Source organism: Hemicordylus capensis, chromosome 14, assembly GCF_027244095.1.
Source record: "Hemicordylus capensis ecotype Gifberg chromosome 14, rHemCap1.1.pri, whole genome shotgun sequence".
Classification (NCBI taxonomy): domain Eukaryota; kingdom Metazoa; phylum Chordata; class Lepidosauria; order Squamata; family Cordylidae; genus Hemicordylus; species Hemicordylus capensis.
In genome coordinates, this window is record NC_069670.1 from 20,790,821 (window position 1) to 20,800,501 (window position 9,681).

At 48.8% G+C, this 9,681-nt stretch overlaps 1 long non-coding RNA gene across 1 annotated transcript; it reads right to left on the bottom strand.

Annotated features, from left to right (window-relative positions):
* Nucleotides 1–621: 621 nt before the first annotated feature.
* On the bottom strand, nucleotides 622–8,325 carry LOC128337671 (uncharacterized). The gene is made up of 9 exons (XR_008312394.1): nucleotides 8,008–8,325; nucleotides 7,556–7,911; nucleotides 7,297–7,376; nucleotides 6,786–6,891; nucleotides 6,449–6,544; nucleotides 5,980–6,087; nucleotides 5,763–5,859; nucleotides 5,319–5,402; nucleotides 622–5,204 (listed from the first exon to the last, which is right to left on the bottom strand). It is a non-coding gene; the product is annotated as an uncharacterized LOC128337671 (long non-coding RNA).
* Nucleotides 8,326–9,681: the final 1,356 nt, after the last annotated feature.

Sequence of the window (9,681 nt, forward strand, 5' to 3'; positions counted from 1 at the left end):
CTCAACAATCAATTGTGGCTGGGATTATGAAGGTGTCGTTCAAGAACAGCCAGAGGGCCAAGATCGGCCCAGCCCTGAATGAGAGAATTACGCTTCGTGAGTCTTTCATTTCACTGAGAGGGAAGTGGGGGAGATGTATATATTGCCTTGCAAAAGTCTGTACTTATATGCTTTCATATCTTACCTTGAAGTGTTTGAGTGTTTTTTGCACAAAGGTCTATTTCCCAATTCCCTACAGATATAAAGAAATTTCATACACAATCCAGCCACTTCAATTAGCTGAATGTACTAAATTTTGCGCTGGAATATCCTGGGTGGGAGGTTTAAATCTGTTTTGTATTTTTAGCTGGAGTTCTGACTATAAGGGTCACATTTTAACTGTTCTGAACACATTTTTAGCAACCAGATCAATAATTCAAACACATTATGCCCAAGAGAAGATCTTTCTCAGATTCAAATTTACTGTGTATGGCAATTATTTTCCAGACTAATAATTCAATGACATATTTAATTTATTGAGCTTTCCTACAAGTGTAAACTAGGCAAAATGACTTTGCCCAGTCAGTGATGGGCTTCACCTCCTACTAAAGTATACATTTTAAAAACAACAGAGGACCAAGCTCAAACAAAACCATTTTTTATTTCCAATTCAGTCTCCAGCAGATAAATATTATACAATAAGAGTATGAATGAATGAAGTGTTCATTTTGATAACTGATCAGAAAAGCAGAATGTAAAACATAAAACAAAATCCCAAAACAGAGAAACAAAATGGGGAAAATCACTATTACATCCATAATACAGTTGGAGATTTAACTAATAATACCACCACTCAAAGTAAACATTTAAACTGATGAAGCTACCAGCTTCTGATGAACTTTCCCGGCTGTTGAACAAAACTTGACAACATTTAAAGAAGTTTCATCAGATGTGTCAGCTAAAAGCAACTTCAGATAAAAATTATCTGAATGCCCTGGAAATTCTTTTATGAAGGGTAATAAATAGCAATCACCAATATCCCTATAAACATTACAGTATAGTAGTACGTGTGTTGTTGTTTCTATACTCCCACTATTACCGGGGCAAAGCATAAGGTCCTTTACTGTACCTCCCTTTGAGGACTGCTGTTTGAAGTGAATTGAGATGAGCTAGTTTTAGAGCTTTGCGATACTTGGGAATAGTTATTATACCAAGATATCTAGCTGGTTTATTAAGGACAACATAGTTTCCCAAGAGAACTCCTCTGGGCATGTGGCTAAGCTCTATCTGCTTCTCCATATCTAGTACACGCTGCTAAACTACCATCCTGGCTTTTGAAAATTCCATCGATTTTAAATCACCTGGGGATAGGCCATGGTACAACAGCTTCTTTTCCACAGCTTGTTTGCAATAAGCTTGAAACCCATCTGTGAGTACCCGTGCTGCCTGACCTGAAGGATGGAAATTCAATTTTAACCATAGGCCAAAGACTCTTTAGCCATCAACGTGTGTCTCGAATTTGGAGATCCCTGCCTCCAGACGAAATGCCACATGGGGCATGCATGCACTGTGGTGCCTGAGAAAGACTTCTTAAAACTTTTGATTGAAGGGCTTCTAATTTATCAAAAAAAATTGGCAGTCGTATCTGAACTCCGTAGAGTAAGTTTGTGGCAGATTTAGCTAAAAATAACTTGTGGCAGGTATAAATTGGGCACCTCTGGAACAAAAGAAAGAAAATAGCCCTTGTAAGATCTCTGTGCATTAGCAGTGCATAATTTGAATGCGCATTTCTGCTGCCCGGTGCTTCAAAAACTATGCTGAGAGATTTAAAGCAAACAACTTGTATGATTATCTTCCCATTTCTTCTTGTTCCTTTTGGAGAACACCATTACCTTGTCATAATTTCTAAATCATGATCCTTGCAATAAGGATCCACCCTGAGCCATTTTTGGAAGGGCGGTATAGAAATTGAATGAATGAATAAATAAATAAATAAAATGATAAAGGGCATTTAAAGGATGTCAGAGTCCAATTGGTGTTTGAGAAAGAAGTGCAACATCATATGCATCAAGTCATACTGACAAATATCTGATGGCTAACTTAAGTGAATGATGATTGGAATGGTTAACTTAAGTAACAAGGGAATTAATAAACAAATTAAAAAGAGTTGGGCAAAATACAGCCCTGCCTTACTCCTCTTTGGACTGGAATTTCTTCTGTAAGATGATCTTGCCTACTGCATCAGACCTTCAAATTAGTATCCTCATACATCTTGTATATCAGTAAGAGTAGGTGACAGTCAATTGTGGAACGCAACAGGTTTTGCCCCTAGAAACTTCCTCCTAGAAATTGAGTCAAAAGTGTTCCTAAAATAAACCAAAGCCACATAAAAAGCTTTGGCTTTTTATATATGGATATATAGATTATTTATTTATTTCCAGTCAAGTGTTGGAGTATCAGGGCTTTATTCACCGCAGAATGACCAGACCTACAACCAGCCTGCTCGTTTGATAGTATATTTTCTTCTTCTAAGCAATCCAATAATTTCTCATGAAAGTGTTTAGCATATATTTTACTAACCGCACTAAGTAAATGGATAGGGCAATAATTTACAGCTAAATCTCGTTTGCCCTTCTTATAGAGTGGAATAATTAGCACGATGCCCCAATCTGTTGGGACAGATGCAGGAGCATCTATGGCCGAGAAAAGGGAGGCAAATCCAGCGACCAACCGATCAGGGATTCCTAAAATCAGTTCAGTTGTAATCAGATCAATTCCTGGGGCTTTATCAAATGCAAACTGATGCATTCAAGTTGTCATTTCAGAAATCGACACTGCAGGCCACTCAGGTAAAAAGCCCACATCCAACTTGGTAATACAATCTCCGGTCTCAACCGCAGTAAACAGGACACAGAAATGGCTTTAGGAGAAAAAGGATGTGCGGGATGGGATGCACAATATAAAGGCTGACATTTCACAAGGTGTCAAGTGGCTTAATCAGTTTCCCTCTTTCATTTTAAGCAGTATCTTCGATTCCCTTTTAAGAGACTGAGCAGGGAGGGCATTTGAACCGTCTCAAGAGGCTTGATAGCTCTGTATAAGTGTTATTTTTGCCTCTTTGCATTCCTGCTCAAACCAGGACTTCAGATAGCTCGGATATCTATTTGATCTAATAGGACCTTGTGCTGTTGATGCAATTACGGCAGGTTTAAGACACGCAACTAAATTTTCATAAAGGTCAAGGATATCTCCATTTGTACCCTTCTCCAGAACTGCAGATCTAGCCTACCTCAAATGATCAGACTTAAGATCAACTGCAATTCAATCCCTAACTGGCTCAGACCAGCTAACTCGTAAGGGTTGAACTTCAGCTGCAATAAAATTATATCTTCATCTCTATTTTTAAAAGGTTGTCCCCAAAAGGTATTAATCTCTAATACACCAGGAAGATGATCACTGTCTGGGCGGCTGGTGACCTTGAATTCCCGCAAATAATCAATGAGATTCCTTGAAATGATAACCATTGATAGTAGACATTTTAGCTGCAGCCCCAAAAGTGAATTCCACCGGCCAATCCTCCTGTACTGCACCATTTAATAAATATACATCTAATTGGGCCCTTGTTTTTGGAGGACATAAACCAGCAGAGTTTCCAACCCGGTCTTTGACTTGTTGGGAAACAAGAGGAGGTAGGGCTTCGCCTACATCAGGTGGGCTTTTTTTGAACTTTTGATAAAATGCTATATCATTTAAACCCATGTGCCCATTAAAATCCCCAACCCTCAAATTCTCCCCATATCTCATTAATTTGTGCGTGGGTCTGCCCTGGTGGAAAATAAACATTTTCTAAACTAGAAACTAACCTCTTAGTTTTTAAACATCTAAACTAAGCTCTTCATCAAACCACATTTCCTGCAGCATCACAAAATCAAAATCTGAAATCAATTCCATCAAGGAGACATCCTTAATCTTAGACCTCCAACCAGCCACATTCCATGTTATCAAAGAGAAAGGCCTCACAGATATTAAGTGTCACTTAGTTACTTCCAAATGATGAATTGCAGTTCTTTCTCTATTGGGTGCTCGTTCTTCTGAACTTGTAATTGACAGAGGGAGTCCATTCATTCCAACAGAATCACTCTGTGGCACCTCCATTGCCTCAAACAAAGGTTGAGACCACAAAGACTGTCTTTACAGTGGTGATGAAGTTAACATAGATGAACCAGGACAACACAAATTTTGGTCACCAATTTCAACCACAGGGTGACCTTCTGATTTAACCTGTTTGGCTTCATAACTCTGTAGTGCTTCTTCACTCTCAATCAGCCTAAAATCAGGGGCATCACAATCCTTTTCAAGCAGTAGTCATGTTGCCTGTTTCATAAATCTGGGTCAAGGATCCCTTTGCGATGCTCATAGATGGGATCCAGATGAACCCGTTTTTGAAACTTCTCTCCACCTATGGCCAGTGAGACTTTAGACCCATTCCAAGAAACTGACTCGGGGTCTTGCTTCAGAGCATCCTGAATAGTGTCAATTCCTCCTCTAGCATCACTATTGAAGGATGTAACCCTCCTTGGATTTTCACTGCCTCTTTTATTTTGCTTGGGTAAATTGCATACGGCATCTTTTTTTAGCTCTGGTTTCTATCATTTCTCTGCTTTTCTTTGGACACCAGCAGTTTTAAGTGGAAAATATCTTCCCCCTGCAGCAACTGTGATTGTTTGTAAATTAGATCTGTAGGATCATTTGGTGCGTTCCCCCCTTGATCCTCTCAAATCCATTTAATGATATCCTATTGATTAGAAACCTGACTGATCGTTTGTTGATACTCATTTGAACCAGTATCACATCCAGAAGGATCTGGAGAGTCCCTCAAGATGGGCACCTCTAGAGAGCCTACAGCTTGTGCTTGAGTAGCAATCAAAGAACTGTTCGCTGTGGGCAAGGATATCCCAATCTCAGCATTATTATTTGATGCTTCCATTTTCTCAGTTACAGAGCCTAATTTAGGGCTAGAGTCAGAAACAGTTCTCCCTGGTGCGATGTCTGTCAGAGGAACAAACGTATTCGAGGCTAGCAATCTGAAGGCAGAGAAAATATTCGAGGCCCACCCAGAAGAAGCAGCCAGCATCACGCACATGATCAAGGCAGGCAGTGGCGTCTGGATGGCCTTCTCCTCCGGCTCCTCCATCTCTCTCTTCCATATGGAGGCCCTGGAGCATCTGCAATGAGAGCAGGGCTTGGGAAAAGGGCAGAGGACTCTCCCCGTCCCTGAGAAAAGAAGGCGGATTCTGGGCTGGAGTTTCCAAAGGGAGCAAGAGAAACAGCTTCCTCACCTGAATTTGGCCACAAGGGTGTCCAAAGTCCACGAGAAGATTGCCCTCAATCATCCCAGAATTTGGCTCCCTGGAGGAGGTCCTCTGTTTGGAAGAGAAGACATGAACTTTCATGAGAGCACAGCATGGTTTGAGAAAGGGGCAGAGGACCTTCCCCATCCCCGAGAAATGGAGGCAGGTAAAGGGTGGAAAACCCAAAGGGAAAAAAAGAAACAGCTTCCTCAGCTGCAGTTTGGCCACAGGGCCTTCCTCAGGGAGCGCCATGTTCACCCTGGGGCTAGATTGGGAAGCGAAGGCACTTTCTCTGGGGAGGGCACTTGGAGGCAAGGGTGGCAGAGGACATGGGGTCCTCGGAGACCCACGGTGGGCCCAGAGGAAGACCAACCCAGGCCCAGAACAGGGAGGGAGCTCTGCCTGCCCCATTTCCTTGGGGATGGATGCTACCTTCACTAGATGAAGAGCAGCCTTCCTCTTTGTCCTGGGCTGCCAACCTCTACACCTGGAGAACTGCAAAGGGCAGCAGGGGCTTGATCTTCTCTGCCTGGAGAGAGAGAGAGAGAGAGAAAAGAAAGCCTGTCTGAGCTCTTCTGGGGACCCCAAACCAGGAGGAGGGGACCGGAGGCTGCCGGAATCAAGCCAGGCCAGCATGGGGGATACCTACCTCAAAGTGAAAGGGCGGCCCGATCACCAGGTCGAGCAGTAAACGGCCAGCCCTCTCTGCCACCACCTCCTCCTGCTCATCCTTGGTCTCCACCTCACTATTAATGGCCTGTAGGATGAAACAGTCCCTGAGAATGCCACAGCCCTGGTTGTAATCCTCACGCCAGCAGCCCCCTTGCCAGGCTGCTGAGAACAGGGCCCCAAGACTGAGAAGGACCTCCAAGGTGGTTCTCTCCAACATTTCTATGGCGGCCTCATCAATGAAGCTTCCCAGATTGCCAATGAGTCACCTATGCCCCCTCCCTCCAAGTCAGGTGAGCCGGGAGGGGGGGGAGATGGTCTCCTCAGGGTGGGGGCCCATGGCATATCCTCCCTACCCCTACCCACAACCCGGAAGGGCAGGGGAGCCTGCTGACCCCAACTGGAGCAGGGGATGGTCCCTCCGTGGCTGGGAGATGCCACCCACTTACCTCAGTGATATGGATGAGGTGCTCCAGGCTGGGCCTCTGGGCCAGGAGGGCTCGGAGCAGGCCCTGCAGGGCCTCCTCGGGTAGCAGAAATGGGCCCTGAGGGGGAGAAAGGGGCCCCGAGTGTGGCCGCTGGAGGCTAGAGGGGGTCGCAGCCCCCCTCAGGGAGGGAAAAGGCTCCACTGGGCCTCCGAAGAGCCCCGTCTGCGCTTTGCCCATCTTGGGGGATCCAGGCGCCTGTCTCCATCGGAGTGGGGGCAATACAGACCCCCCAGCCAGCATCCTTGCCTAGGAGGGCAGCAGTGGGGCAGGGTGGGGTGGGGTCTCTGTCCATCCTCACCTCCTGGTCTTACTGCGGCCCCAGATCCGGCATCACACTCATCCAGAAGAGGCAGTCGGTGAGGATTTTCTGCTCCCTGCTCTGGAAGAAGCAGGGCTTCATCCGACTGCCAAGGAAAGGGGGACGATGAGAAATCCCTAGGGGTGGGGGGAGAAGGTGGTCCAGGAAAGGGCTGAGGGGGAATCTTCCACCCCCTCCCTCAGTGCCCTGATCCGAGGCTTCCCCAGCACGCAGGGCAGGAGAAGGGGGCCGGATCCTGTGGCACTCAAGCCGTCTGCCCTGAGGAGGGAGACCAGCTTCTCCAAAACCAGTGGGAGGGCATTTCCTCAAGGACGTCTTCTGGGGTCGAGGGGGTGGAGGACCAAGGGGCTGGTCCCTTTCCATGTCCCCCTCCCCCGGGTTCCCGGCTGCCTCTTCCCTCCATCGGACTCTTCTCCCAGACATCCTCCGGGGTCCCCCCCACTGACCACCCCACTTCTCACCCTCTAGCCCCCTCCCATCCCCCACATACCTCAGCAAGGCGAGAGCCTCCGTGCAGAGGGAGAAGAGGTAGGGGGGCAGGGGGTCCTCCCAGGTATGCCCCATCTCCTCCTGGGAGGGAACAGAGAGAGGGAGGCGAGAGTCAATGCAGAACATCTGGGGGGCTCCCCTAGTCCTGCCCCAGCTCCACCCCCCGCCCTCTCCCGGCTGTTTTTCACCCTCTTCCAAGGGCTGCCTCCACCCTGCTCACCCCCATCCAGGCCTCCACCCCCGAACTTCGAACCACTCACCAGCACGGCCTGGGCTGCCAAGTCCTTTGAGAAGGGAAGGCGTTGCTCCCCTCTCCGGAGGGTTCCCTGCAGGCCTCTATCAGGGTCTTCAGGAACGTGACCCGCTCCCTCCGGTCCTGGAAGGGGCAAACATGGGGCTGTGAAGTAGGGCAGGATTCCCCTTTGATGTCAGGCTCCCTTTCATGAGAGCCGTCCCGCCATCCCTTGGTACCCCCCCCCCCCCCGACACGGCTCTGGACTTCCCTGGGAGGAGTTCCTGGAGGGGTCTTTCCATATTTTCCCTTCTTCCTCACTTTCAGGTCTGGCCTCATTCACCAGGCAGAGCCTGGCCTTGAGGAGGCCGCCGGGTGCTGAAGCTGCAGGAAGAGGTGGGGAAGGCAGGAGAGTGAGTGGGGCCCCTTGCCAGCCAGGCCACCCCCTTGCCTCCTCTTCACTGCCAACTGGGGCCTCACCTCCAGCATCCTCCGCAGGGGACTCAACTGGCTCTGGCTGGCTGCTCCCCACAACTGCTGGCCGCGAAGGAGCAGGGCCCACCTGGTTGCTGCGGCCGCACAGGCACCACCACCTCCGGGGTGGGGGGCAACTGGCTTGGAGGCTGCAGGCTCCCCTGGGGCGTCCGGGGGGCTACTCGGTTGGACCTCCTAGCCAGGAGGGCTCGGATCCTGCGCAGCCTAAAAAGAGAGCGGGGAGAGCGTGGGAACGAGACCCGTGGGCAGAAAGGTTGGTGGGAGATGGGGGGCAGGGGGGGGTGCCAGGAGCCAAAGACAGCTAGCCCTCTTCAGTCCGTGAGGTGGCTCTTTGGGCAGCTGGCTGCCGGCTTGGGCCCAGCCCCTTTGGGAATCCGGGGCACGGCTCTGGGCTGGGGAGGTGCAGAGAGGAGATCTCCCAACCCTCAGCAGGCTGGAGAGCTCCTGGGCTCCTGAGTTAAGGAAAGACGCAGGCAGGGAGTGGGTGCTGGAGAAGGGGCCGTGTGGGGCCAGGCCTTCTCTGGGGCTGCCCCGAACCGGCTTGAGAATGGGCTCCTGGTCCATAGAGGAGTTCCTGCATCTCTGGCTGCCTTCCCCAAATCACTTCAGACACACCTGTGTTCTCAGGTCTTTGGCTAAAAGTCTTTTTAAAGTGTATTGAAAAAACTATTGTTAAAATTTTGTGAAGTGATTGAATGGTTTTTATTGACTTTTACATATTGTTTTCAGTTGTCTCCCCTGCCTTGATAAATTCGGTTTTAAGATGGTTTATAAATGAAATGAAAAAATCAATACTCACATGATCAACAGGCTTGTGGCTATTCTCCAATTAAAGACTCAAAACCTAACCCTAACCTAAACCTAAGACTAACAATCAACAGCAACAACAACTAGAAACAACGACCCAGCCCAGCCCCAACCGCCTCCCCCTCCCTATCCCAAACAACAAATTCCCGCCTCTGATTGCTCCGATATTTAAACTCTATTATCTATTCATTCTCTCTCTCAATCGCTCTCTCTTTCACTCTCACAATCGCGCCCAATCTCTCTCTAAATGACTTTCGCTGCCACAGCCGCTCTCTCAGACACCCGCTCTCTTCCACTCTCACATTCATTCAAGGGAGCCAGCGAGGATTCCAGGCCCAGGACCCCGTAGCGACGGGTGACCTCACGAAGGGGGCCGCATCACCAGCTAACTGCCAGCTCAACGGCCGCTGGTCCTCTGGAGTCGAGGACCCTCCTTGGAACTCGGGGGGCCCTACAGTTCTTCCGGGGGTCTCTCCCTTTCCGGCCACATCCCTGTTCCCCCAGAGGCCTCCACCTTCCCCACCATGGCTAGAGGGGCACCCTCCCAAATGCTAACTGGGAGACCCTTCCCATCTCCAGGACTCCCTTCTTTGCTGCTGTAAACCCCACAAGACACAAGGAGGAGTCTTCCTTTTCTGGGTACCAAATACAACGGCCTCCTTCCTAGAGCAGTATCTCTTCCAAGACGACTCTGTGTACAAGTGGCTCTGCCTTCACCATCCAGAGGGACATCTCACCTGCCCTGATGCTTCCTGAAAAACACACCTTCCAGCATTTCAAGGATGAAAGGGCGGCCCTTCCCAACGTGTTTCTGGTCCCCCATTCCCATCCAAAGGGGCACTGCTTGGCCAG